At 39.0% G+C, this 18031-nt stretch overlaps 1 pseudogene; it reads left to right on the forward strand.

Moving 5' to 3' along the window:
- Positions 1-16787, forward strand: part of LOC116640094 — a 164091-nt pseudogene extending 147304 nt beyond the window's left edge.
- Positions 16788-18031: the final 1244 nt, after the last annotated feature.

The following is an 18031-nucleotide window of genomic DNA, read 5'->3' on the forward strand; positions in this document are numbered from 1 at the left end:
TTTCTTTCTTTCTTTCTTTCTTTCTTTCTTTCTTTCTTTCTTTCTTTCTTTCTTCTTTCTTCTTTCTTCCTTCTTTCTTCTTTCTTCTTTCTTTCTTTCTTTCTCTCTTTCTTTCTCTTTCTTTCTTTCTTTCTTTCTTCTTTCCTTTTTAGCCAATTTTATTGAAATTTGTTAAATCTTTTTTTTAATAGAAAAGAACTAGAAAGCTACAAACAACATTTTGATAGCGTCATAATGATAAAATCTCAATGGTGGTGAAATTCAACAAATGCCATATTTGAAAAATACATGAGCTGTAAATACTTCTATTGAGCAATCCGAAGGCTTCAAAATGAAACTATCTTATAATTCATTGTTTATTTTAAAAATTAGTAGTGGAAGAGTAATTTTTATAGCTATTGATTCTACTGGAAGAAGTCTGTTATTCCTTCATAATAACAGTTTTTTCAATCTTGATTTTTTTCCCCACAGTAAACTAAAGCTGATGATAAAGCAGGAAAAGAACCCAAATTTATTTAAAAAAAAAAAAAAAACTGCCAAAACTGCAGGCTATTTGAGGTGGTTGGATTGAAATAATAGTTCAAATGAGATTTAGTATGGTGCAAATGATCATATCCCATTGTAAAATTTGGCATTACTCTTTTTTTAATTAACATATAATGTATTATTTGTTTCAGGGGTACAGGTCTGTGATTCATCAGTCTTACGCAATTCACAGTGCTCACCATAGCACATACCCTCCCCAATGTCCATCACCCAGCCACCCCATCCCTCCCACTCCCCTTGACTCCAGCAACCCTCAGTTTGTTTCCTGAGATTAAGAGTCTCTTATGGTTTGTCTCCCTCTCTGGTTTCATCTTGTTTCATTTTTCCCCACCCTTCCCCTATGATCATCTGTCTTGTTTCTCAAATTCCCCATATCAGTGAGATTATATGATAACTGTCTTTCTCTGATTGACTTATGTCGCTTAGCATAATACCCTCTAGTTGTCGTTGCAAATGGCAAGATCTCATTTTTTTGATGGCTGCATAATATTCCATTGTATATATATACCACATCTTCTTTATCCATTCATCTGTTGATGGACATCTAGGCTCTTTCCATAGTTTGACTATTGTGGACATTGCTGCTATAGGAGAAGAAAGAGCGAGAGGGGCAGAAGGCATATCGGAGCAAATTATAGTGAAGAACTTCCCTAATTGGGGAAGGAAACAGGCATCAAAATCCAGGAGGCACAGAGAACTCCCCTCAAAACCAATAAAAGTCGGTCAAAACCCCGACATCTAATAGTAAAACTCCAAGTGTCAGAGACAAAGAGAAAATCCTGAAACCAGCTCGGGAGAAGAGGTCTGTAACCTACAACAGTAGAAACATTAGATTGGCAGCAGACCTATCCACAGAGACCTGGCAGGCCAGAAAGGACTGGCATGATATATTCAGAGCACTAAATGAGAAAAATATGCAGCCAAGAATACTATATCCAGCTAGGCTGTCATTGAAAATAGAAGGAGACAAAAATCTTCTAGGACAAACAAAAACTAAATGAATTTGCAAACACCAAAGCAGCACTACAAGAAATATTGAAAGGGGTCCTCTAAGCAAAGAGAGAGCCTAAAAGTAACATAGACCAAAAAGGAACACAGACAATATACAGTAACAGTCACCTTACAGGCAGTACAATGACACTAAATTCATATCTTTCAATAGTTACCCTGAATGTAAATGGACCAAATGCCCCAATCAAAAGCCACAGGGTATCAGATTGGATAAAAAAACAAGACCCATCAATATGCTGTCTCCAAGAGACTCATTTTAGACCCAAAGACACCTCCAGATTGAAAGTGAGGGGGTGGAAAACCATGTACCATGCTAATGGACATCAAAAGAAAGCTGGGATGGCAATCCTTATATCTGACAAATTAGATTTTAAACCAAAGACTATAACATGAGATGAGGAAGGACACTATATCATACTTAAAGGGTCTATCCAACAAGAAGATCTAATAATTTTACATATCTATGCCCCTAACATGGGAGCAGCCAATTATATAAGCCAACTAATAACAAAATCAAAGAAACACATAGACAATAATACAATAATAGTAGGGGACTTTAATACCCCCCTCGCTGAAATGGACAGATCACCTAAGCAAAAGATCAACAAGGAAATAAAAGCTTTAAATGACACACTGGACCAATTCTGGTCATTCTTGACAGTATTTAAAAAATGAAACCTTTTATAGTGTAAAACTCCCACATCTCCATTTCCAAACAGTATAAAGATTCCAAGAGTTGGAATTAAGCATTTCTATGTTAGAGTTGTGGTTCTCTGGACATGTGCTCTTGTGCAAACCACTTCATATTGCTGAGACTCATTGCTTCATCTATAAAAGGAGAATAGTAAGGCCTACCTTATAATTTTCTGAGAGGATTAAATGAAAAATGTGTGAAAAATGCGTGAAAAATGTGACAATTGCCTGGCATGTAGGAAATACCTAGTTAGTCTCCTTGCCCTGCTCCCACCATTGTATATCATGGATCTCCCCACACTGGGAGACAGTGTGGTTTAATGGAAAGACACTGAACTAAAATTTGAGCTACATGGCTTGCAGTTCAGCCTATTTGGGTTTATATCCTCATTTGTAAACAAGAAGTGTATTAGAATGGATTATCTCTAAGGCCTCTTTGATCTTACTGCCTGCATTTATGATCACAGTGTCTAATGGACCACACCAGCTAAATAGAATTTCATTAGTAGTCATTGCCATTTACTTGATGATGCTCTCCACTGAGGAAATTCCTTAAGAAACTAAAAAAAGGAAAACCAAACCAAACTAAAAAAATCCCATGTTTTGCTTTATTGATCATTAAATATTGTGATTATACAAAGCAGCTTTTCCTCAAAATTTAGTATACTTGCAGGCATAGGCATATTTATTAGTAATTAGTCACACTAAGGTTGGATTAGAGCTGTTTTATTATTACAGTAGCTGTCACAATTGCTGACATTAAGGAAGTGGCATTGAGAACATCTCAGGGCTGGGTGAGTCCTTGAAATCCAGTTGTGGTTCATTCGAATGCCAAACCCTTGTGCTGATGACAGCAGGAAGAAAATTAAAATCAGGAATTTGTTCATATTTTAGTTACTCAGAGAAAAATTTCTCTTTCTTAATATATTGTAGCTATGAAATTGTGGAGAAGATAAAAACCTGCTTTAAAAAATCACTAGGATTAGAATTAGTAGGTGAATTCAATACATCATGAAATACAAGGTCAATATATAAACCTTAATTATATTTCTATATTTCAGAAATAACCCGCTAAAAAATAAAAAGTTTAAAAGTATGCCATTGCAATAGCATCAAATGACATCAAATATTTAGACTAAATCTAACAAAATATATGTAAAATCTCTTCAGAGAAATTACAAACATTTTAAAGAAGATTTTATTCATTTATTTGAGAGAGCACATAGGTCAGGGGAGGGGCAGAGGAACAAGCAGATTCCGTGCTGGGCACGGAGCCCAGCACTGGGCACATAGCCCAACACTGGGCTCCATGTCAGGACCCTAAGATCTTGACCTGAGCTGAAGTCAGATGCTTAACTGAATGAGCCACCCAGCCACCCCAAAAATTATGAATTTTTTCAAGGGAAATTAAAGCAGATTTAAGTAGAGGGATATATTATATTTATGGGTGGATATCTAGAAAAATGGAACAAGATGGAGACTCCAGAAAACGTTCCCACACACATTTGCCACAACATAAAACAAATGTAATACTGCATGCAGTGCAGAAAAGAATATTTTCAATAAATGTCACTGGGTCAATTGGTTATCCATATGGAAAAGCTAGATCTTGAGTCCCCCACCTCATACTGTACACAAATATCAATTCCAGGCACAATGCATATCTAACTATGAAGAATGAAATAATGAAATTGCTAGAAGGTAACATAGAAGTATATTTTTATGACATTTGAAAAAGGTGAACATTTCTTAAACAGAACACCAAAAGTGCTAGCCACAAAGGAAAAGGTTAGTAAATTGGACTACATTAAAATAAGGAATTTCTATCATCAAAAGATAACTAAGAGAATGAGAAGACACGCTGAAGAGTGGGAGAAGAAATTTGCAATATACATATATAGGATAAAGTGTTTGTAGACTATGATAAGAGCTTCTACAGCAGGCCTCCACTAGAAAAATGTACAAGAGGGAATGAAAATGAATATATAAAAAGATGGTCAGTCTCATTCTTCAGTGAGATGCAGATAAATCTACATTGATATATTCCTATACATCTGCCAGAATGGCTAAAATTTGAAAGACTGAAATTATCAAGTGTTGTGACATTATGGAACAACTAGATCTTTTGTATATTGCTTGGGGCATTATAAATTGGCATAACATCTTTATAAAATTGTTTGGCAATGCCTAAAAAGCTGAATATGCATATACTAGGAGGAGAATATGCAACAGGGACTGTGTATGGCCTTCAAAACCTGAAATATTGACTCTCTGTCCCTTCAGAGAAAAAATTTGCTCAACTCTTCTGGTCTGACACCCTCCCATTGTACAGATAATGAAACTGAGGCCAGAAAGAAATGACATCCCAAAGCATCCAGCTAGGTGATAAGAGAACTAGAACTGGAAATTAGTTTTTTTTTTTTTGCTCACATGATACTATTCTCCAATTAATGTGCTTCATCTGTATCTTCAACCCAGACCTCTCACTAGACTTAGCTACCCAGGCAACTTAAGGCTCAATTTATCATCCTCCTTACCTACACTTCCCCCCACCATGACGTCTCTCCATCCTTCTCACCCATCTCAGCATCTACCTCCCTGTCCAGGCACCACTCAGGAACCAAAGGGGCATCTTTAGCAACTCTTTCATGCTCTATTGCCTATATTTAATTGATCACCAAGACCTGTCAATTCTTTCTTAATATACTTCATAACTAATCCTCTTTTCTATTCCAACCACTACTGCCTAAGATCAGAACTTTATCTTCTTTTTTCAGAACTACTGATTAGTATCTAAATGGTCTTCCTGTCTTCCTTTCCTTCAATTAATCCACAACCAGAATAATCTTGCTACTGGGTGTTATGCACAAACAATGAATCATGGAACACTACATCAAAAACTAATGATATAATGTATGGTGATTAACATAACAATAAAAAATTAAAAAAAAGAATAATCTTGCTAAAGGGGAGATTTAATGGCCCATTTTTCTATTTAAATAGTAGATTTTAATAGTGGATTAACAACAAGATCTCCCTCCCCCTCTTTTTTTTTAAACCAGGACTAAATTCAAAATCATGAAAAATAATCTCAATAAACATAATTATACCCAGCATTATTTCTCATGGTGGTAAAATTTTAAGTATTTGCTTTTTTTTTGAGAGAGAGTGCAAGGTTGGGGGGAGGGAGAGAGAATTTTAAGGAGACTCTGTGCTGAGCATGGAGACTGACATAGGACTCCATCTCATAATGTTGAGATCATGACCTGAGACCAAACCAACAGTCCTTCACTTAACAGACTGCGGGAACCACTCAAGCAACCCAAAATTTTAAGTATTTCACCCTCCTAATGATGTATAATTTTGTTCTTCCATTCTCATTCATCCATTTATTCATTCATGCTACTGAAAAACATGCACTGAGCCAGGCGTTAAGATTATTTCTGACCATTGGTCAGAAAATGATGCCTGCTGCCTGAGATTGGTCATGCCCATTTATTTACATTTGGTCTGTGACTGCTTTCACACTACATGAGTGTGTGAAAATTAGTTCAGTTTCCATCATTTAGAGGTGTTCAATATGGTAGCTACAGATAGATGTGGCTGTTTAGATTTAAATCAATTAAAATAAAAAATTAAAAGTTCAGTGCCTCAATTGTAGTAGCCATATTTCAAGTGCTCAATTGCATGTGGCAGGTGGGTATCTTATTGGCAATACAGCTATAGAACATTTCGATCATACAGAGATTTCTATTGCATAGCACTGCCAATACCTATGGAGAGTATTTGAGTTCCTTGATATGGTACATAAAGTGTTTTCTTGTCTGATCCCTACCTTGTTCTGCAGTCATCTCTTGTCACTACCTTTTAGAACTCTATACTTCAGTGATAGTGAAGTGCTTATAAATTCCAGAAACATTGCTAGTTTATGCAATCATGCCTTTGCACATGCTTCACCCTCCGCCTAGAAAGCTGGTCCTTATGGCAAACCTCTATTCTTTCAAAACCAACTCAGATGTCACCTCTTTTAGGAAATCTTCCATGTTTCTCTCCCTTTATTTCTCTCTTAGGAATTTCTACACCTTAAACATATTTTTGTTGATGTATTTATAACAAAGAATTGATTTGTTTTTACTGTTCTTCTCCTGTAGACTGTGAAAAATCCTTGAGGGTAAGGGCTATGCCTAGTTCAAGAGTCGGCAAATGTTTTCTGTAAAGGGCTAGATAGTAAATATTTTGACTTGGAAAGTCCTGTAGTCTCAAACACAATTATTAAACACTACTAATACAGTGTGAAAGCAGTTATAGACCAAATGTAAATGAATAAGCATGGCCAGTTTTAGCCAACAGGCATCATTTTCTGAACCCTGATCAGAAATGATCATACTGCCTTGCTCAGGACATATTTTTTAGTAGAATGAATGAATAAATTAATGAATGAATATGAAGAACAAAACGACATAACATTAGGAAAGTGAAATGCTTTAAATTTTACCACTGCAAGATAAAATGCTGAGTGTAGTGATGTTTATTGAGATTAATTTTCTTGATCTTGAAACTTAATCCTGGTTTAAATAAAAGGGGGAAGAGAGAGAGATCTTATTTTATAATTCACTATTAAACACATATATTGAATACATATATCACTACATGATAAATTTCATTCTTCAAATATTTGATTCTTTTGATATAACTGGCTTTCTTTGTAATCACAGGCACTTTATTTTAAGCATTAAGAAACATTATGAACAAAAAGGGACGAAATAGTTAAAGACCTCTGTCTGTGCTTGGGCTCTGTCTGTGGGTACTGGTGTTCCTGGAGCGCACCAAGGGAGGGACTGTCTGCTTTGTCTAGACTGGAGGAGATCGCAGTACAGCTGTAGCTAGGGAGTCCCAGCTCAGCCAGAGGAGCCCTGCGTGGTGCATGAGCAATTACCAAGCTAAGAAGTTGCCTGCTGGAACCCTCCCCACCAAAGAATGCTTGGCTGCTTTCTGGGTGTCTGTCTGGATTTGGATTCCCCAAGGGTTGGAAAACCTGCCATCCCAAACACTTTCCTCTGCCTTTGCCATGGAGTGAGCTAATGGGACCAAGGCTCTACCTGAAAGCTCTTTTTAGCTCTATTGTGTGTCTAAGCCAGGGGGCGGGTGGAGAAGATGGAGAAACTGTGAGCCTTGGGGTTGTGTACATTGGCTAGGGCTAAATGTGCATTGATTAATACCAGGGTAAGAAATTGTGGCCTGAGAGTCTATGGCTAAGTGGATGCTAATTACATTTTTTTCTCATGTCCTGCCTCAGGCCAGGGCTCAGGTTGCCAAGTATAAGTGTGGGTTGGAGAACTTTTTCTTATTACTATTGTTTTCAAAAGCCATTGCATATTCAAATCCTTTATAACACAACTGAATGCATATTAGGTGAATTAAACAAACAAGAGACTCTGGTCATGGATTAATCTCCAGAAATTTGCAGTTGTCTGATCAATTCCCTTTGGGAAAAAAAAAGGCTCAAATTCCTGCTCAGAGAAGATGGACCCCCATGCTCTCAAATCTGGAAATGCCCAACACTTCAAGTTATCCAGACATTACTGATGACTCAGCATGTGCATTGTGTTAAGAGCCAGGCCAACCTGGGTTTAAATCCAAGTTCCTCATGCATAAAATGAGTACAATAATCTCTACTCCATATTCCAATGACAAGGGAGGGCACAGGTATCACACTCCAGCTCGAATGTAGGTTCTAAATTGTTTGTGTTGGGATCTTTGTTTTTGCTAATTGAGGCCCACTGGCTCCTGTTGGGCAGGCACAGTGCAGGAACATCTCTTCTTGTCTTCAGAACATCAGAGCTACAGTGGGTCATAGTAGACACACAATAGTAACTTGATCAAGATTATGTTTTAAAACTTTTTCTAAAAAAGATTTTAAGTGATCTCTACACCCAATGTGGGACTTGAAATCACAACCCTGAGATTAAGAGTCACATGGTCTACCAACTGAGTCAGTCAGATATCTCCAAGATTATTTTTTAAAGTCTTTCTTTGACTATTTGATTTACCATGTTCTTTAAGGCCTGGATATAAGCCTTGTAGCAGGTCATATTACAACCGGACAGACCATTCTGTATCACTTATACCTGCATGCTGCACATTATTTTTTATTAATTTTTTTGCCCCTGGCCAGTTTTATCACCTGGGTCATCCACCTTGTCCTTGCTTTCACCTCACCTTTTGTGGAGCAATTTGAAACTGTAGGTCTCTCTCAGACAGAGTGGCTTTGAGTTCCTATTATGAAATTCACAACTATTTGGTTAGTTTCATCACCAGGATCACCAATCCTTATCACCTTCAGTGACATCATTAGTATCTAAGGTTCCTGACTAGGCCAGGAGACTTAAAAAATCTTCTTGAGGATTCCATAGGGCTTTCTCCTGTGATTGAGGGAGACAGAAGTGCTTAGATGGATTACTGAGATCTAATAACATTTCCTGGTAGAAGTCTTTAAAAGTGAAATTGTGGAAATGTTTGGCCACTCATCCAGGAAACAGTTGTTAAAAAGTAAATCCACCCAGCCCACTAGAATGTAAGCACTCTGAGGACAGGATTCATATGATTGTTCCATTGCTGTGCCCCAGTGCTTTGAACAGTGACTAGCTTGAAAAATGTTTGTTGAATCAACAAGTGAGAGCCTTGTAGAGCCCTTATAACTTACAAGTGTACAAATCACTATGAAAGAAATGGAGGCATGGAAGAAGGAAGGCCTGAACCAGCTTGAGGGAGCCATGGAAGAATCATTAGGGGGGCGTTTTTTGAGCTATGGTTTGAAGGATGTTCAAGAGTTGTCAAATTAATGCATGATGGAATTTCAGACAGAGGAACTAGTGTGTATGAAGCAGACAGAGAAGTAAGATAGCATGGTATATTCCAGGAATTGAAAACAGTTTGGGATGGCAGATGTTGGTAGGACATGATTTGGCAAGATGTCAGAAACAGATCATTAATGATTTTCCATGCCCTGCTAAAGAGTTTGGATTTTATCCTGCAGGTAATAGGTGAGTCACTGGTGTTGAAAGCAGGAAAGTGACAAAATATATTTTAGAGTGGTCTCTCCAGAAGACAGATTTGAGAAAATAAGAGAGAGGCAGGTAGACATGGAAGATCATTGTAGTGGCGTAGAGAATGAGAGAGGAGAGATGCCTAAGGCAGAGCAGTGGGATGGAGAAAGAATGGGCTTGATATACTTTCAAGAAGTAAAGTTTATATATAAGTTGGATTCAAAAAAGAAGGAAGAGCTAAGAGGTTCTCCTAAGAGGTTACTGATTTGGGCATCCCAACCAATGGAAAGGAAGTGATTTGCAGGCAAGGAGATGAGGCAACATTACCAAGGCTTACCATGGAGAGCAGAAAGAGAAGAAGCCTGTGAACAAAAACCCAGGAAACACCAAGATTTAAGCATCAGGCAGTGATAAGGGAAAAACGAGGAAAAAGAGGTGCCATAGACCAAAGGAAAGGAGGGTTTCAAGAATGAGGACACCCTCAATAATGCCACGTGAATAAAGACCAATGGATCAGGAACTAAGAAATTGTAGATGATGGGAGCAGGAGTATTTTGGTAGTAAAGTAGGGGCTTTACCTGGGTTACAGAGGAAATGGGAGGTTATAAAGTGATGACAGCAAGTGTAGACCCTTATTTATGGATATTCAATTGGCAAAGGGGAGAGGAAAAAGCAGTAGAACTGAACTCAGAGACATACATAGGCTTGAGGAAAGTTTTTGATGTTATGTTTTTTGTTTTATTTTGTTTCCAAAGGTATAACAGACCTGTGGAAGGGAAAATAATTTGGAGAAACAGGAAGAGTAAAAATATAGGCAGGAGGGTTTTTTTTTTTTATGGAACAAGGTAATGGGATTTAGTTAAGGAGAGAGGAATTAGTCTTGGGTAGAAAGAGGGACCTTCCTCCTTTGGACATGGAGTAGGTTGGGGGCAGATACAGATAAGCAACTGCACCGTAATTTAAAACAGCCAACTTGCCTTATAATAGATGGCCTCTCTGACACTATCCAGAAAAAAAGAGAAAAGATCCTAGGAACTACAAACTCCCAAGTCTCTCTCCATCCTCTTTCCTGCCCAGCATAAAAAGGCTGGGTAAAAAAGCACGGGTTCTAAAAACCCAGGGCCAGATGGCTTCCCAGGGGAATTCTACCAAACATTTAAAGAAGAATTAATACCTATTCTTCTGAAACTGTTCCAAAAAATAGAAATGGAAGGAAAACTTCCAAACTCGTTTTATGAGGCCAGCATTACCTTGATCCCCAAACCAGACAAAGACCCCAACAAAAAAGAGAATTACAGACCAATATCCTTGATGAACACGGATGCAAAAATTCTCACCAAAATACTAGCCAATAGGATCCAACAGTATATTAAAAGGATTATTCACCATGACCAAGTGAGATTTATCCCTGGGCTGCAAGGTTAGTTCAACATCTGCAAATCAATCAATGTGATATAATACATTAATAAAAGAAAGAACAAGAACCATATGATCCTCTCAATAGAGGCAGAAAAAGCATTTGACAAAGTACAGCATCCTTTCTTGATTAAAACTCTTCAGAGTATAGGGATAGAGGGTACATACCTCAATATCATAAAAGCCATCTATGAAAAACCCACAGCAAATATCATTCTCAATGGGGAAAAACTGAGAGCTTTCCCCCTAAGGTCAGAAACACGGCAGGGATGTCCACTATCACCACTGCTACTCAACATAGTACTAGAAGTCCTAGCCACAGCAATCAGACAACAAAAAGAAATAAAGGCATCCAAATTGGCAAAGAAGAAGTCAAACTCTCACTCTTTGCAGATGATCTGATATTTTATGTGGAAAACCCAAAAGACTCCACCCCAAAACTGCTAGAACTCATACAGGAATTCAGTAAAGTGGCAGGATATAAAATCAATGCACAGAAGTCAGTGGCATTCCTATACACCAACAACAAGACAGAAGAAAGAGAAATTAAGGAGTCGATCCCATTTACAATTGCACCCAAAACCATAAGATACCTAGAAATAAATCTAACCAAAGAGGCAAAGAATCTGTACTCAGAAAACTATAAAATACTCATGAAAGAAATTGAGGAAGACACAAAGAAATGGAAAAACGTTCCATGCTCATGGATTGGAAGAACAAATATTGTGAAGATGTCAATGCTACCTAGAGCAATCTACACATTCAATGCAATCCCCATCAAAATACCATCCACTTTTTTCAAAGAAATGGAACAAATCATCCTAAAATTTGTATGGAACCAGAAAACACCTCGAATAGCCAGAGGAATGTTGAAAAAGAAAAGCAAAGCTGGTGGCATCACAATTCCAGACTTCAAGCTCTATTACAAAGCTGTCATCATCAAGACAGTACGGTACTGGCACAAAAACAGACACATAGATCAATGGAACAGAACAGAGAGCCCAGAAATGGACCCTCAACTCTATGGTCAACTAATCTTCAACAAAGCAGGAAAGAATGTCCAAAGGAAAAAAGACAGTCTCTTCAACAAATGGTGTTGGGAAAATTGGACAGCCACATGCAGAAGAATGAAACTGGACCATTTCCTTACACCACCACAAAAATAGACTCAAAATGGTTGAAAGACCTAAATGTGAGACAGGAGTCCATCAACATCCTAAAGGAGAACACAGGCAGCAACCTCTTCGACCTCAGCTGCAGCAACTTCTTCCTAGAAACATCGCCAAAGGCAAGGGAAGCAAGGGCAAAAATGAATTATTGGGACCTCATCAAGATAAAAAGCTTTTGCACAGCAAAAGAAATAGTCAACAAAACCAAAAGACAACCGACAGAATGGGAGAAGATATTTGCAAATGACATATCAGATAAAGGGCTAGTATCGAAAATCTATAAAGAACTTCTTAAACTCAACACCCAAAGAACAAATGATCCAATCAAGAAATGGGCAGAATACATGAACAGACATTTTTCCAAAGAAGACTTCCAGATGGCCAACAGACACATGAAAAAGTGCTCAACATCGCTCAGCATCAGGGAAATCCAAATCAAAACCTCAATGAGATATCACCTCACACCAGTCAGAATGGCTAAAATTAACAAGTCAGGAAAGGACAGATGTTGGTGGGGATGCAGAGAAAGGGGAACCCTCCTACACTGCTGGTGGGAATGCAAGCTGGTGCAGCCACTCTGGAAAACAGTATGGAGGTTCCTCAAAAAGTTGAAAATAGAGCTACCATATGATCCAGCAATTGCACTACTGGGCATTTACCTCAAAGATACAAATGTAGGGATCCGAAGGGGTATGTGCACCCCGATGTTTATAGCAGCAATGTCCGCAATAGCCAAACTGTTGAAAGAGCCAAGATGTCCATCGACAGATGAATGGATAAAGAAGAGGTGGTATATATATACAATGGAATATTATGCAGCCATCAAAAAGAATGAAATCTTGCCTTTTGCAATGACGTGGATGGAACTAGAGGGTATTATGCTGAGTGAAATAAGTCAATCAGAGAAAGACATGTATCATATGACCTCACTGATATGAGGAATTCTTAATCTCAGGAAACAAACTGAGGGTTGCTGGAGTGGTGGGGGGTGGGAGGGATGGGGTGGCTGGGTGATAGACATTGGGGAGGGTATGTGCTATGGTGAGCACTGTGAAGTGTGCAAGACTGTTGAATCACAGATCTGTACCTCTGAAGCAAATAATACATTATATGTTAAAAAAAGAAGAAGAAGAAGAAGATAGGAGGGGAAGAATGAAGGGGGGGAAATCGGAGGGGGAGACGAACCATGAGTGACTATGGACTCCGAAAAACAAGCTGAGGGTTCTAGAGGGGAGGGTGGTGGGAGGATGGGTTGTCCTGGTGATGGGTATTAAAGAGGGCAAGTTCTGCATGGAGCACTGGGTGTTATATGCAAACAATGAATCATGGAACACTTCATCAAAAACTAATGATGTAATGTATGGTGATAAACATAAAAAAAAAAAAGCATGGGCTCTGGGGTAGACCCCATGCATTCACACAACAGTTATATTACTTATTGCCCATGCAACCTTGGGCAACTTCTTCACTTTTGTGTGTCACAATTACTTCATCTGCAAAATGAATATAATAGACAACACTACCTACTAATAAGAGGTGGGTAAGGAATAAATAATAGGTAAAACACTCAGAAGAGTGCCTGTCAATAGCAGGCACAGAATAAATGCTAGCTCCTGTGATACTAGGAAATCTGGTAGGCTCACCAGATGCTAAAAGCAAACATAACTCGTGGGAAGACAGATGCTAAGATTTATAATACAGAAATGAGACCTTTCAGTTTCACCAAGAATAAGACAATGTCTTTGTTAAGTGAACAAAAGCCTAACTTGAATCATGAAGCAGACTCACAGCCCCTCAGTCAATCCCAAAACTTGAGTCAGTTTATAGAACCCCTTGAATGAAGGGGGAGGCTGGGTCCCATTGAGGACCAATACACTGCCAAAAATTCATGCTGTTAATCTTCCTCCTAATCTTCCCCCAGAGAGGCCTATAGCCTTTTTTTCCAGGAAAACTGTGCATTGGGGAAAATAAATAATCAGAACTTTTGTGGACTGTCGGACATTGGCTCTGAACTGACATTGATTTTAGGAGCCCCAAAATATCACTATGGTATGGTCAGAGTAGGGGTTTATGGCGATCAAGATGATGAGACTTTAGCTCAGTTTTATCTAGCAGTATGCACAGTGGGTCCCTGAACCCACCTTGTGGTTATTTCCCCAGTTCTGAAATGCATAAGAATACACATACTCAGCAGATGGCAGAATCCCCACATTGGTCCTTGACCTGTGGAGTGAGGCCATTATCATTGAAAAGGCCAAATGACAGCTACTAGTACTGCCTCTTCCTAGAAAAATAGTAAACCAAAAGCAATACAGCATTCTTGGAGGGATTTCAGAGATTAGTGCCACCAATGAGGACTTAAAAGATGGAGAAATGGTGATCCTACTACATCCCCACTCACCTTGCCTATTTGGCCTACACAGAAGACAGATGGACCTTGAAGAATGACAGTGGACTATTACAAGCCTAACCAGGTGATGACTCCCATTACAACTGCTATATCAAATGTGTTGTTATTACTTGAGCAAATTAACACATCCCCTGGTACCTGGTATGCAGCTATTGATCTGTAAAATGCCTTTTTGTTCATCCCTGTTCATAGGCCCACCAGAGGCAATTCGCTTTCAGCTGGCAAGACCAGCAATACATTTTCATTGTCTTATCTCAGAAGTATGTCAACTCTTCAACCCTACATCATACTTTAGTTTTCAGGAATCTAGATCACCTTTCCCTTCTATAAGATATCATACTGGTCCATTACATTGATGACACTATGCTGATTGGACCTAGTGGGAAAGAAATAGCAACTACTCTACACTGATTGATAAGATGTTTACATGTCAGAATATGGCAAATAAATCCAACTAAAATTTAGGATTCTTTTACCACAGTGAGGTTTCTAGGACCCCAGTGGTATGAAGCATGTCAGAATATATTTTCTAAGGTAGAAGATAAATGGCCCTTTTTAGATTTTGGAGGCAAAATATTCCTCATTTGAGTGTATTACTCCAGCCCATTTACTAAATGACCTGAAAAGTTGCTAATTTTGAGTAGGCCCAGAACAAAAAAAGGCTCTGCAATGGGTCCAGGTGGCTGTACATGCTGCTCTGCCACTTGGGCCACCTAATCCAGCTGATCCAGTGGTGCTTGAGTGTCAGTGGCAGATAGGGATGCTGTTTGGAGCCTTTTGCAGGTCTCTGTAGGTGAATTGCTGCACAATACTGCCATTTCTGTGGATAACTACTTTCCTTTTCAGAAACAGCTCTTGGCCTGCTACCTTTGTAGAGACTGGACACTTAACTATAGACTAAAACATTACCATGTGACCTGGGATGCCAGTCATGAACTGGGTGTTATCTGACCCATGGGTGTGCACAGCAGCACTTCATCAACAGATGCAAGTGGTTATATATGTGATCAGGCCCAAGTAGGCCATAAAGACACAAGTGAGTTTATGACAAAGTGGCCCAAATGCCCGTAGTCTTTACTCCTACTATAATACCTTTTCTCTCTCAGCCTGCACTGTTACTCCAGAAGAGTCCTCTACCACCAGTTGGCAGAGAAGACTCGGGCCTTGCTCACAGGTAGTTCTGCATTATATGCAGGCACCACCAGAAAGTGGACAGCTGCAACACTATAGTCCCTTTCTGGGACATCCCTGAAGGACAGTGGTGGAGAGAAATCCTAGCAGTGGGAAGAACTCCGAGCAGTGCACCTGGTTGATCACTTTACTTGGAAAGAGAAATCGCCAGACATGTGATTGATTATACACTGATTTATGGTCTGTGGCCAATGGTTTGGCTGGATGATGAAGGACTTGGAAGGAATATGATTAGAAAACTAATGACAAGGAAATGTGGGGAAGAGGTAAGTGAATAGACTTCTCTGAATGGGTAAGAGCGTGAAGAAATTTGTGTACGTGTAAGGCTCACCAAAAGGTGATCTCAGCAGAGGAGGATTTTAACAATGTGGATAGAATTATCTATTCTGTATATACCAGTCAGCCTCTTTCCCCAGCCACCCCGTCATTGCCCAATAGGCTCATGAACAAAGTGACCATCGTGGCAGGGATGGCGGTTATGGATGGGCTCAACAACATACACTACCGAAACTCAGCAAGCTCAATCTGGCTACAGCTGCTGCTAAATGCCCATGTATCCACAGCACAGACCAACACTGAGTACCTGATATGGCACTGTTCCCTAAGATCATCAGCCAGCTGTCTGGCCCCTTCCATCATGAAAGGGGAAACATTTTGTTCATACTGGAATAGACAGTCTGGATATAAATTTGCCCTCCCTGCATGCAAGGCTTTTGCTAAAACTACCATCTGTGGACTCATACAGTGCCTCATCTACCATTATGATATTGCACACAGCAGCACTTCTGGTCAAGGAACTCACTTCACAGCAAGAGAAGTGCAGCAATGGACACATGCTCATAGAATTCACTGGTCTTACCATGTTCCCACCATCCTGAAGCAACTGTCTTGAGAGAATGGTGAAATGGCCTTTGAAGACTCAGTCACAGTGCAATCTAGGTGGGAATGCCTTGCAGAGCTGAGGCAAGGTTCTTTAGAAGGCCATATGTGCTCTGAATCAGCATCTAATATATGGTGCGATTTCTCTGATATAGCTAGGAATCACGGGTCTAGCAATTAAGGGGTAGAAATAGGAGTGGCACTATTACCCCTAGTGACCCACTAGGAAAATTTTTGCTTCCTATTCCTGTGACCTTATGCTCTGCTGGCCTAGAAGTCTTAGCTCCAAAGGGAGGAATGACTCCCTCAGGAGAGACAACAATGATTTCATTGAACTGGAAATTAAAACTGCTGCCTTGCCACCTTGTACTCCTCATGCTTCTGAATCAACAGACTAAGAAGGGAATTACTGTGCTGATTTGGTGATAGATCTCAATTACCAAGGGGAAATTGGATTACTAGTCCACTAAAAAGGTAAATAAGAGTATATTTGGAATACAGGGCATCTCTTAGTATTACTATGCCCTGTGATTAAGGTCAATGGAAAACTACAACAACCCAGTCCAAGTAGGACTACGGATGGCCCAAACTCTTCATGAATGAAACTTTGGGTCACCTCGCCAGATAAAGAACCACTTCCAGCTGAGATACTTGCTGAAGGCAAAGAAAATACAGAATGGACGGTGGATGAAGGTAGTTATAAATACAAATTACAACCATGTAACCAGTTACAGAAATGAGGACTGTGATTGTCATCAATATTTTTTCCTTATTTTGTTATGAATATGCTTATGTGTGTGTATATTTGTATATTTATATTTAAATATATTTATTTTATTTCTCTCTAATCCCTTTATCATGTAACATAAGATATATTGATTTTATATTGTGGTATTTAAGTATTGTTAACTTTACATCATAGTATTTGAGTAATGGGATACCAAGGAGAAGAGTAAATACCACTCAAGTATTCTACTTTCTCTTCTGGGGAAGGGGTTAGTGCATTTTTGGTTATATGCAGGATAGTTGTATCATGTTAAGCAGAATTATGACCTTATTATTGTCTTCATGTGGAGATTAAGTATAGTTTAAGGAGATGCATGTGGGTGCCAAATTGATAAGGGGTGGAGTTGTGTTATTTAATTTTGTGTCAACTTGACTGGACCACAGGGTGCCCAGATATTTTGTTAAACATTCTTTTGATTGTTTCTGTGAGGGTTTTTTAGGGTGACATTAATATCTAAATTGGTAGGCTGAGTAAAACACCCTCTCTAATGTGGGTGGGCCTCGTCCAATTAGTTGAGGGCCTGAATAGAACAAAAATGCTAGTCCTCTGAGTAAGAGAGAATTCTTCCTGACTGATTATCCCCAAACTAAAACATTGGCTTTCTTCCTGCCTTTAGACACAAATGGAAACATTGGCTCTTGGGTCTCCTGGTTGCCGGCTTACCCTGCAGATCTTGGGATTTGCCTGCCTCTGTAATAGTGTGAGCCAATTTCTTTTAATAAATCTCTTTAGAGGTGCCTGGCTCGTTCAGTCAGTGGAGCATGTTATTCTTGATCTCAGGGTTGTGAGTTCAAGCCCTACGTTGGTATAGAGATTACTCAAAAAAATCTTTAAATAAATAAATAGATCTCTTTACTTAGACACACACACACACTTTAAATGA

The sequence above is a fragment of the Phoca vitulina genome, unplaced genomic scaffold (genome assembly GCF_004348235.1).
Source record: "Phoca vitulina isolate PV1807 unplaced genomic scaffold, GSC_HSeal_1.0 scaffold19, whole genome shotgun sequence".
Classification (NCBI taxonomy): Eukaryota; Metazoa; Chordata; class Mammalia; order Carnivora; family Phocidae; genus Phoca; species Phoca vitulina.